The 12,683-nt window shown below is 45.2% G+C and overlaps 1 non-coding gene across 1 annotated transcript; it reads left to right on the top strand.

Moving 5' to 3' along the window:
* The first annotated feature begins 7,908 nt into the window (after window positions 1-7,908).
* TRNAP-AGG lies at window positions 7,909-7,980 on the top strand. The gene has a single exon. It is a non-coding gene; the product is annotated as a tRNA-Pro (tRNA).
* The last annotated feature ends 4,703 nt before the right edge of the window (window positions 7,981-12,683 follow it).

Below are 12,683 nucleotides of genomic sequence, written 5' to 3'. Positions count from 1 at the left end.
CATTCAATAAAAAAAATATATAATGATACCTGTAATACGCCATTGAGAAGACTTCTGGCTGCACATTTACACTATACAAGGCAGAGTAATTCTTACTAGATAGGAGAAAAAAGACCAGAGAGTGTGATACAGATCAAGGAGCAGAAACAGTGACTAGAGCTAGACTCAGACCAGGATTACATGCAAAGACTTTAAAGCAGCTGTTAGAAACATGTCCGAGGATTTAAGGAAACAGATGGACGTAATGGGGAGGCGGGGATGAGAATCTAAACTGAGAAAGGGAAGCTGTAGAAGTTAAAAATACAATATCTCAAATGAAAATTTCAATGGATGGGCTAAAGTGCAGATTGAACTTACAGGAGGAGGGAAATCCCAAAACCAGCGAGCGTGAATGTAAGTTGATAGAAACTTCCAAATGAACAGAACCTCAGTAACTTACCAAGTTACTGCAAGTTACCAAGCCAAGCAGTTTAACCTCCCTTTAATTGAAAACTCAAGAATAGAGGAGAGAGGGATTGGGCAGAAAAAGATTTGAAGAAATAAAACTGTCTTTTATTGAAGATTATATGATAATTCAGAAAATCCTAAAAGGATTGACATAAGATTGCTAAGTGATCTTGGCAAGACTGAAAGATGCAAGACCCTGGTCTGTTTGCTAGGCCGCCCTGTTGTCATGCATGGTCAGGGTGGTGACCTTAGCAGAAATTGAGTTTCTTTTTTTTATTTTAATAAATTTTTTTATTAATTATAATGAACATTTACAGAGACTTAGGGTTTCCATTCATTCATTGTTGCACTTTTCTCCCTGCCCACTCCTCCCCCTCAATTTGTTCTTCTCTTTGAAAAGTAAATGAAAAACTCTTTCATTGTTATACAATCCCTCCCCCCAAGTCCACTCCACTATGCAGCCTTCCTTCTGGACTCCTGTCATGACAATAATACCTAATCATATATCCCTTTATATTGAAACAGTTCTCTCCCTCATCTATTTCAATGCAGTATACATCGTTTATCCCCTATTTCTCAGTCTCCCCTCAACCCTGAAGTCAGTCATGTTTTACAACAGTGGCATTATGCAATATTTGTAGGAAATTGCATTTCTAACCTAAAGCTCTCCTCCTATAGAAAGAAAAAGGCTTATTATAAAATCTTTAAGTAAAATCAAGAACCTAGAACATCCAAAACAATTATGAAATATAAGGAAAAAATTGGAGGGTTTGGACTGTCTGATTTCAAGACCTATTATCAAGCTCCAGTAATTGGTGTAATGTAAAACCAAATAAGGAACAAAAAAGACAAAAGGTTTAAGGGACTAGAAAGGAGAGATCAGAAGCAGACCCACACATCAGCTGACTTTCAGCAGCGTGTGATGGTGAGTCAAGGGGAGAACAGTGTTATTACAAATGGTACTGAACTAATTGGATATTCATATGCTAAAATTCCTATGCCAAAAAAATAATCTTGACCCTTTGTTTCACACAACATATCAAAAGTCAACTGAAGTGCACTGTTATGCGCCGAGTCACCTGAAACTCATAGTGACCCTATGTACAACAGCACGAAGCCTGCCCTATCCTGAGCCAGTCTCACTGTCTCCGACACACCTACCTATTACCCCAGTTACAGTGTCAATCCATCTCATCCAGGGTCTTCCTCTCCTGCGCTGTCCCTCCACCCTCCCAAGCATGATGTCCTTCCTGGCCACATGCCCAAAGTTTGTCAGATGGAGCTGCAAGAGCCTTGCCTCCAAGGAGAAACTTGGTTTCACCCTCTCCAAGTCAGACCTGTTTGTTCTCTTGGTGGTTCATGGTATGATCAATACTCTTCTCCAGGACCACAACTCAAAGGCATCAATTCTTCTTCTGTCATTCCTAGTCATTGTCCAGCTCTCTGATGTTAAGTAGTTGTGTAGACCGTGGCCTGAATCAGGCACATCTTAGTCTCTATACTGACATTGTCGCTCTTTAGCACTTCGGAGAGATCCCTGACAGCAGATTTTCCCAATGCTATTCATCTTTTGATTTCCCGACTGCGGATGCCAAAAGTGTTGACTGTAGATCCGAGCAAGCAAAAATTGTGAACAACCTCAATCTCTTATCCATCTATCATGATGCTTCCACCCGGCCTTGTGGTATGAATCTTTGTTTTCTTGATATAGAGCTTCAATCCATATTGGAGACCTTGTCCTTGACCTTCAGCAAACACTTCAGGCCCTACTCAGTTTCTGCAAACAAAGTTGTGTCATCTGCATATCATGGGTTGTTGATGAATCTTCCTCCAATCCTGATGCCACATTTCTCCTCTTAAATCCCAGCCTCCCGAATAATCTGTGCCGCATATAGATGAATAAGTATGGAGACAGGACACATCCCAGATGCACTGATTTTAAACCATGTGGTGTTTCCTTGCTCTGTTCAGAGGACAGATTCCTTGTCCGAGTATATTATATACCTAATTTAAGAGTCAAAAAAGATGAAATTTCTAGAAGAAACCACAAGAGGAAATACCCATGATCTTAGCTTTGGCAAAAATTCCTTAGGTAGAACACACAAAGCAAAAGTTATAAGAGAAATTACTGGTGAATGTATTTCATCTAAATGAAAATCTTTTTTCTCCTCAAAAGATACTGCTGAGAAAAAGAAAAAAGTGACAGATGGCAAAGAAAATATTTGCAAAACATGTATCTGATGAATGACTTGTATCCAGGACGCATATGTAAAAAACTCTTGAAAGTTAAATACAGCTCTACTTTTAAAATGTGCAGAAAAACTCTATCAAAGATAAGCAGATGGCAAACAAGCACCTAAGAAGTTGCTTAACAACATTTGTCAGTAAAACTGCAATACAATACCACTATACCTCCACTAAAATGTTAATATTCTTGTAAGTTGACAATTTCAAGTATGGTAAGTGAAGAGGAATAACAGCTTTGGAAAACAGGCAGGGTTTTAATTTGGTTTCTTGGGTTTTTTTGTATTGTTTTGGGGTTGTTGGAGATTTTTTCCCCCGCAAATTTCAACATGTACATACCATACCACCTGCAGGTGACTCAGAAGATAGGACTGGTGGTTCGAATCCACCAGATGCTCTGCTGGAGAAGGAGGGACAATCTCCTCCTGTGCCAGTTGGATCCGACTCGACGGTACACAACAAGAAAAAGACAGGAATGGTTATCTGCTTCCAGAAGGTCACCTTCAAACCCTCTGGAGAAGTCCTACTGTGCACACCATGACTCAGAATCCACTGAGCGGCAATTAACAACAATCCTATAACCCAGTAATCCCACCCCTGGGTAACTCTGAGAGGGACGAAAATATATGCCTACACAAACCCTTATATGAGTATTTCCACTTGCTTTATTCATATTAGCCCCACACTAGAAACCAGCCCACTGTCTGTCAGCTCATGAGAATGTGGCATATCCATCCAGCGGTGCACCTGTCCCCTGTTGTGGCCACTGTCACCACATCCAAGCCTCTGCTGGCCTTTTTGGCAGCAGCACACTCTGTGGACTCCCAATGAACTAGAAATCAATAGAAGGAATACTCCACACACACGGGTAACATACACGCCAGTGTGGACCGCTGCCGAGGGCAGGCCTTATGCTCACTCCGCCTTGCATCTGGCAGCCCAGCAAGGCCAGGTCCTCCTGGAACACAGCAGAGGACTGGTTTCTCCTCCTGCTTACACAGCAGACCGGCCCTCCACGGTAGGAGGGAAAGCTCAGGATGCATGTGCTCTACAGGGAGTCTTAGTCACTCTGTGGTCCTCACCAGGGCATGTCCACCCTGGCCGCCACCTCCTCCTGCCTGTCCCCTGAGCTGCCACGTCCTCCTGGCTGTCCTCAAGCCAGGTCTCTGATGTGCTGTACCCACAACAAATGACTGGAGAAGGGGCTCTGCATCTCCCCACTTCTCTCTAGGCTGGGTGGAGACCAAAAGGAAATCTCTCATGACCCTTGCTCATCCCCACCAAAGGTGCTCCTCGAAAGCTTCTCCACTAGGAACTGGCTTTTGCTCAGCAAACAGCCCCACTGATTTATACCTTCCAGTAACCAGGCTCTGCAGCATAGTCTGTAGGGAATTGCGTGGCTAACCCAAAGCCTGTAACCTCTCTTCGTGGTTCTAATCCAACAGCCCCAAGGGTGAGAGATGGACAGTTTCCTCCCGTGCAATATCGTCTGAAAATTCCCTTGGAAGGTCAGCTATGAGTTGCTCCCAACTTGACAGCAGTGTGGGGATCCTTCAAGCAAAGGAAGAGGAGGAACATCTAAGCCTGGCTGTCAGGGGTTATAGTCAGTCCAAGTTCAATGATGAAAATTATCTTATTCCTCTAAGAACCTATCTACTGATAGTAGATACTGCCAAATGCAGACCTGTCCCTGAAAAGAAAGCAAAGAAAACCATTTATACAAGGAGGCTCTCCTCCCCACCAACTCTCCACACCAGGGTAGACGGCTAGTTCCTCCTAGCATCTTTGTCTTTGGCAGAATCTTCAACACAGACACGAGATAGAATGAGACACAGCGCTGTGACCCCCAGTGAAGACCTCCTTCTGAATTCACATCTTTGAGCATCGTTCTTTAACTACTCCTCCAATACCTACTGTGGTCCAACCACTATTCTTCAACCTGGCCTAACAAATGTGTCAAACTAGACCCAGGCTGGCTGTCCACGATTGTGAGGGTGACACAGGACCAGGTAGGATGGCTGTGGGACATGAGGTTGCCATGAGTCAACACCAGCCACCCATGAGCCTCAAAACTCAAGTAGCACAAATTTATATGCAGTGAAAAATAAGCTTCTCCCACTCAGACTCCGCACTCACCTCATCCTCCTCTCCGAAGGTTGGCCCCTTCCTGTGTCTCTGATAAACACGACGTGACAATGCGCCTGAGATGCTATACTTTGACGATGTTGTCTGTTAGATACTAACCCACAAGGTTCTTCAGACAAGGGATGAAATAAGGGAAGAGTTGACACATTCCTATAAAAATGAGCTCTTGCCCGATAATTTGCCTGGCCAAAGGCAGGCCTTCCCCTGGGAGGAAAGCTGAAGAAGCCGAACACAAACACTCGATTCTTTCTAGAAAATGTCATCTATGACCTTTGAAATGCAGAGGCAAACACTTGATTAAGAGCTCCAAGTCAGACTTTCAGAGCAAGGCCACAGTCATTTTAGCCTGGGGGAGGAGGGAGGGGAAGAAGGTAGGTGGCAATGGATTCCCACCAGGTAGCACCCCCCCCCACACACACACACACACACTCCACACTCGGGAGGCATCTGGAAGTGTGTGGGTGTCATGCGGCTGTACTAATAGGGAAGCAGCAAATTCCGGTATTCAGCGGACAGGACACTATCCCAGACAGGCCCCCACAAATAAGAATTCTCCTGCCGCAAACCCCAGCAGCCCCCACAGACACACACGCTGGGGGGAGCCCAACCACAGTCTCAGCTCTGAAACAGTCGCAGCCAAGTGGCCCCCGGAGCCCTAATTTTGAGCAGTGTCACTCCCTGGCATGCCCACAGAGAGGAACAATTTGGGGAATGTGCGCTGAGGTAATGGGATGACGTGTTGAGAGTGTGTTTATTTATAAGCCAGTTGAAAGCTGGGGAACAGCTACCAAAAAAGTCTCTTCTGAGAACAGATGAGCTGTTGCCTTTCATTCTGGCCCTGATTAGTTAGCTGAGCCAGTTGTCTGTTTCTGGAGAGAAAGAATAAAACTCTGTCCCCTGGGGACAAAAGGAATGCGGGCCAATCCATTCTGCCAAGTGAGGACCTTTCTTCTGGCCCCTTCGAAAGGGGGATCGGGCAGTATGAAGCCCACTTCAAAGGACACAGGTGGAAGGCCTCTCCAGTCCTGTCATATCCACCTTCAGGCAAGTGATACAGATTTACCTGAATATCCGCTGCTAAGAGCGTGTCTTTATACACAGACCCAAGACATTCATTGGCTCATTCCACAGATGTTTACCAAGCGGTGACCACAGCAGCCATTGTGCCAAGGATTACATGAGGCTGATTATGCTGGGAAAGTGCTTGCTCAGGGCAGAACCCAGCACTTGGGAACTGTTTGCACCATTAGCAAGTGCGGGACACAGGACTGGACCAGGTAATCAATAAAGCGGGCCTCTGTCCCAGGGAGAAAGGAGGCAGGTACCAGGTACCACAGCGGTTTATGTGCTGGGCTGCCAACTGAAAGGGAGAAAGAGAAGGCAATCTGTTCTCATTAAGGGTTCCAGCCTCAAAAAAAAAATAATAATAAAAAAAAAAAAAGACAGCCTTTCTGGGGAGACCCACTGGAGGGTCACTATGGGCCAGAACTGACTTGAAGGCGGCAGGTTTGGTTCGTTCTGTAGAGTTCTAACCTTTCACACAGGACACTGAGGTTCAATTCCCCACCAGTGTGCAGACATCACCTGTCGGTGTTGCTACAATGCCGAGCAGGTTTCAGAGACGTTTCCAGACTGAGATGTTCAAGGAAGAAAGGCCTGGGAAGCTGGTGACCTACATCTGAAACCAGCCAATGAAAGCCCTGTGGCTCACCACAGCCGGGGATGGGGATGGCACGGGACCAGGCAGGTTCTGGCTCCTTGGGTGATTTGGTTTGGTTTGGTTTGGTTGTGGGGTTTTTAGTTGTTTGTAGTGTGTTCCCCCCCCCCCTCATTGTTCATAGGGTCATCATAAACTGGGGCCGACTAAGAAGCAACTAACAACGACTGTCCCACAGAGCCCCAGACAGCGGCCCATCGAGAAAGAGCAAAAGTTGGGAGAGTGGCAAAGGGGATACAGGTACCATGGAGGCATAAAAGGGAGGGTGGGGCTGAGCCCGCCCACGTTTCCCACAAGGTCTGCGGTGTTCCACCTCCTCACTTTAATTAGGCTGAAATACTCGTCCCCCTTAGCTGACTCAGCTGGCTGTTCCTGGGCAGCTTCCTTGGGAAGACCAGACAGGACCAGCTCTAGCGGAGGCGTTGGTAGGGCCAGAGGGACGTGTCCACCATCTCTGTTTTCCCAGGAATCTCTCTGAGCCTCAACTGGGTAGCAGCGTGCACAGTGTCCAAAATAGGCCTCACATGCAGTTAAGTGTCTTTTCTATAAGCTTCTATCAGACAAGTATCTTTATCTTGTAATGGGGCGGCGGCTACCACACAGGTGGCATTAACAGTTCAGGTGGCTGGGGAAAGCAGAGCACACAGCCTGGCCCCCAGCGGGCATCCCCGGGGTGGGTGTGTGTGTGGGGGGCTTCCCCAGGGGGGCTTCCCCACCGGTGCCTCTTCCTCAGCCTCGTTGCCATCATAACGGCCTCCTGCTTCCTCTGTACAGTGCATCACATGGTGCTTAACCTGCTCATTCGATTACTCCATAAGGTAGACCAGACAGGTGTCACCTTCCCCACCCAACACAGAAACAAACAATCATTTCATAAATGTCTCTGAGTTGAAGGCTACCTGGGACAGACAGTCTCCAAGTTTTAGAGGGCTGTTTCTGGCCTTCTGGTTTTTCACTAGGTGCAGGGGTCAGACTCACTCAGCCCTGGGGTTCCCCAGGAAGGGGTTGGGTGCTGGAGCCTCCTTCTCGGCCTTTTCCAGGCAGTAACTCCACACACCTTACTGGGCAGTCGTGGGCAGAGCTGGATGGTGTAGGGTTGGGGGCGGTGGTGAACGGACTTCATCTGGGCACAGAGCTGGGGAGCATCTGTGTGTAGCTCTACACTGGGCCAGCACCAAGGGAGGAGAGGAAAGAGCCAGAGAGCTGCTGGGCAGGCCTGCTGGAGTTCAGCCCACCTGGGCCCGGAGCCAGCGGGAGGGAGGAGAGGCCCCTTTAGGAACCGCAGGCTGCTGCTGCTGCTGCTCCTGTGATGTGGCAGGAAAGGCAGGCACATCTGGACAGGAATACCTACCAGTGGCTCGTTGGTCTAGGGGTATGATTCTCGCTTAGGGTGCGAGAGGTCCCGGGTTCAAATCCCGGACGAGCCCTACTTTTCATGAATTTTTTTTTCTCTGTTCTCCATCCCCATCTACACACACTGCCCGCTTTTTATGAGGTAGAGACAGTGGCATGTGGTTAAAGTGCTCTGAGGACAAGCTATCAGCTAGTCTCCCCATTAGCCATGACCTGGCTGTACCCCATTACTTCCAAACAGCAGCGACTACTGCGGTACCTGGTTCAGCCTGAATAGTCAGCACTAAAAGGCTGCAGGGTACAGAAAAACAGCCTCCCCGGGGCCTTGAGTAAGGAGCAGATGACCCGGATAAGCTAGGGGTGGGCTGAGATGGGGGTCAGGAGAAAGGAAGCCCCGTAAAACTAAAGCTGTGAAATGCACTGGACCCAAAGTCCAAACACTTAAGTTACATTCTCAAGAGTCTGCTTTCCTCTCAAAAAAATGGGGAAAATAAGAATTCTTGGTTAGGGCCGATGGGAGCATTAAATCAGACCCTGTATGTGGAATTCCTCTGCAAACTGTAAAGTACTTAAATGCACAAGGAACTGTTAGGAAAAGTACTAAAAACTAAGGGGAGACCTAGAAGGAAAGTTCTGGGAATGCAGCAAACAGAGTTAATGCAGCTGTTCTTTCATTTCACATCCCCCAAAACACACATGGAAATATTGTATACAGTCAATCACTCATTGCCATCGAGTTGGAACTGGCTGACCCTCTAGTGGGTTTACCCGGGAGGACACTGTCCATCTTTTTCCGGCAGTGCAGCTGGTGGATTTGAAGTGCCTGCCTTTGGGTTGCCAGCACAACTCCTTCCCCACTAAGCCGCTAGAGCTCCCATTTTATATATAAAAGATTTTTTAACTAAAAATATGAACAGCCTCCCTGCTGGGGTGTGTGTGTGTGTGTGTGTGTGTGTGTGTGTGTGTACCATCAAATTGGATCTGCTGGTAGAGGAGGAGATTGCCTCCTCCTTCTCCAGCAGAGCATCTGGTAGATTTGAACCACACACCTCTTGCAGTGCAGCTTCTTGCCACTAGGCCAGGCCACCAGAGCTCTCTGAGCCTACCTATTTTTTAAAAAGAGATTAAATAAGGAGTGTAAAGACAGAGAAAAATGGAAGAAGAGAATGTCACAGGCCAGTGTCGAGTTTCAGACACAGCTATGTATCTAGGAACCCAGAACTACATGTTAGTTCTTTCAGTTCTAGAAGATGCAGCCTCAGTCCACCAGAGACAGGGAGCTAGAACTAATGTCTCCATGGAGAGCTCAAAACAATACGATCTTTGGGGAGTATAGACCAGGGCCTGAGAATCTACACTTAAGAAAAAGTATTGCAGGTGATTCTCACAGCCACACTACGTGGGAAGCAATACAAGACCTCGCTTGCCCACCTGCATCTGTCAAGTAATCCAAACTGCATCCACTACTACAAGGGAGGAGAGAAAGAGACCGATGTGAGAAATGAAGGCTCCCTGGTTGGTTAGTGGGAAGGAGTGGCATTGCCAACCCAAAGGGATGCAATCCGCCAGTTGGTCTATGGGGAAACCCCAAGCATCTTCCCTATGCTATTTACCGCATCCAAAAGCAGCTGGAGGGTCAGCTAGTAGTCCGTTCTGAGTTGACAGGACATACCAACAACAAACTTGAGAAACTGACGTCCCACGCCTAGCCAAGTGCACTGCATCTAAATTGGTCTGATGTTGTCTTGGAGGACACCAGTGTCAACTAGAATAACATAGTCCACAAAGACAATGGTTTATATGGTGAGGAGCAGCTGAGGTCTTAAAAGTTTGTAAATATCTACTAGATGCTCTGCTGGAGAAGGAGGGACAATCTCCTCCTGTACCAGTCAGATCCTATTTGATGGTACACACACAAAAATAATAAAATAAAATAAAAATTTTTTTTTTAAAAGTTTGTAAACAGCATCATAGGTGCAGCCACTATTGGTATCTCCCCGTCTGGAACAGAAGAGGGATAAAGCAAACAATCAGTTCAGTGATCCAATGGACCACGGGATCTTCAGCTTCTGTGACCCTGAGGCCAGAAGAAGGAGATGGTGCCCAACTATTCCCAATGACCACTCCAAAAGGGATCCCAGTGGAAGGTTCTAGGTAGAGGGGAGATAATGTGAAACGAAACTCAGAAACTGACAGAAAAGACCAGACTTACTGGTTCAACAGAGATAATAGAACCCTTGACACTATGACCCTTTGTCATCCTTGAACTTGAAACAAAACTCATCCCTATGACCTATCTTTCAGCCAAATAATAGAAAGACATATGAAATAAAAATAATATCAGGGAGAATGTGGTTTCTTAGGATAACCCACCATATTAGGTAAAAAAAACAAAACAGAATTTGGCTAAAGGTAAATCCCAGAAGGCAGGAAGGAATTAGGAATAGGATGGAAGGATTCATGGGACTGAGAATTAGAGAGGAAGTGGGAAGAGAGTGGTTACACTGTAGGTACTAAAATTAATTTCATGAAAAACACAGTGTGTATGAGTGGTTGACTGGAAAATCAATTTGCTTTGCAAATACTCTCACTCAGATCACAGCTTGAATAAATAAATAAAAGCACTATTAAGGATAAAGGAGGAAAAAATAAATCTGATTTATTTTATCTTCATAATACATAATACTGGATTCTCAAAGAGAGATTAAATATAAACCCCTAGGAATACCACACTGAAGCAAACAGAAAAGACTTCTCAAGAATGCTTTTATAACCCAGGGTATATGAGTCTCTCATAAAAAAAAAAAGAACAAGAAAGAAAGAAAAGAAAACAATATAAAATTTTCTGAAGAATTGCTCATTAAAAAAAGGATTTAAAATCACATAAGGTAAAAAAGAGCATGCAGATACAACAGACAAGGGTATCAACACTCCAAGAACTGGGAATACTAGGCCAACATGGAAAATACTATATAACGAGTATATAAAAGTATTAAAGGTAAAAATAAACCATAATGAAAAGTAGAGTGCCGTGAAAAGAAGCATATTGGGGCATAGAGGAAATACTAGCAAAGTGTCCAGAATTGCAAGGTGGTTGTTACGTGCTATCAAGTTGGCTAGGACTTACAGCAATCTTAGGAATAAGAGGCCTGAACCCTCTCCTGTCCTGTGCCTTCCTCATCATCTCAGAAATACCTGAGGTCACAATATAGTGTCGCACAATAAAATGTCAGTGCATCTTGTTGAGGGCTTTCCTCTCTTTCGTTGCTACCAAGGCCTGGCCCCAGCCAATTAAACTCAACTAAAGACAGAATTGTTGCATAATTTCCACATTCTGTTGGACCATCTTTTTGGGAAATTGGGGGAGGGGAATTAATCTCTTCCAGTCAGTTAGCCTTGTAGCTAGCCGTCTTCCAGATTTCTTGGCACAGACTAGTGAGTATGTCTAGGGCTTCATCTGTTTTTTGAAACCTATCAATTGGTAGTGTATCCATTCCTGGGGTCTTATATTTTTGCCAACACTTTCAGTGAAGCTCGAATTTCTTCATTGGTTCTTGATCATATGCAGAAGAGCAAAGATTGTAGCCTTCAGTATGGATTACATATCAACATCAAGAAGACAAAACCCTCACCACTGGCCCCATAGGCAGCATCATGCTAGATGGAGAAAAGGATGAAGTTGTCAACTATTTCATCTCGCTCGAATCCACATCAACATTTTTGGTGCCAGAAGTCAAGAAATTAAAACACATGTTGCATTGGGAAAATCTGCTCCAAGGTGTTAAGAAGCAACAATACCAGTTTAAAGACTAAATTTCACCTGATTTAACCCATGGTCTTTTCAATTACTTGCTATGCATCTGAAAGGTGGACAATTTATAAGGATGATAGAAGAATAATTTCAACCTTGAACTGTGATATTGGAGGTAACTACTGAATATCTCATGGACTGACAATAGAACTAACAACTATACCTTAAGAGAGTGTATGGTGGACACAGTTCAAATCCACCAGATGCTCTGCTGGAGAAGGAGGGACAATTTCCTCCTGTACCAGTCAGATCTGATTTGACGGTACACGCACAAAAAATAATAATAAAAAAATGTAAAAAAAGAAAGTGTAACTAGGGTGCTCCTTAGAGACAAGGATAGAGAAACTTCGCCTCACATATTTTGGGCCCATTGTTAGGAGGACCGAGACCTCAACAAGGTAGATTGACACAATGATAGATTGCAACAAAGGCTCAGGCATATCAGAGATGATGCGGACAGCACAGGATACGGCACAGTTAGACCCATTGTTCATAGGCACCTAACACCACAGACAGAATTTGAAATCGCTGTAGGGAAAAAATGTGACATAAAGAATATAGCTTTACCATCACCCACGCAGATAAATGCACACCCATGTTTATCGCGGCTTTGTTCACAATAGCAAAGAGTTGGAAACAACCTAAGTGCCCATCACCTAACAAATGGATAGAGAAGCTGTGGTATATTCACACAATGAAATACTACACTGCATTGAAAAACAAGGACCTCATGCAATATTATACAAAATGAATGACCCTGGAGGACATTATGCTTAGAGAAATATCTCAGGCACAAAAGGACAAATACTGCATAGTGCCACTGGAAAATGGGACTGACATCGGGGTTGGGGTGAGACTGAGAAAGATGGGATAAATTATGTAACAGATGAGGGAGAGAACTGTTTAAAAGGGATATGTTGTTATGTGTCTTCGAGTCGCCTGCGACTCATAGCGACCCTATGTACA

This window comes from Elephantulus edwardii, unplaced genomic scaffold (assembly GCF_000299155.1).
Source record: "Elephantulus edwardii isolate Elephantulus edwardi_28Jun2011 unplaced genomic scaffold, EleEdw1.0 scaffold00181, whole genome shotgun sequence".
NCBI lineage: Eukaryota > Metazoa > Chordata > Mammalia > Macroscelidea > Macroscelididae > Elephantulus > Elephantulus edwardii.
This window is presented reverse-complemented; position numbering and strand designations above follow the sequence as displayed.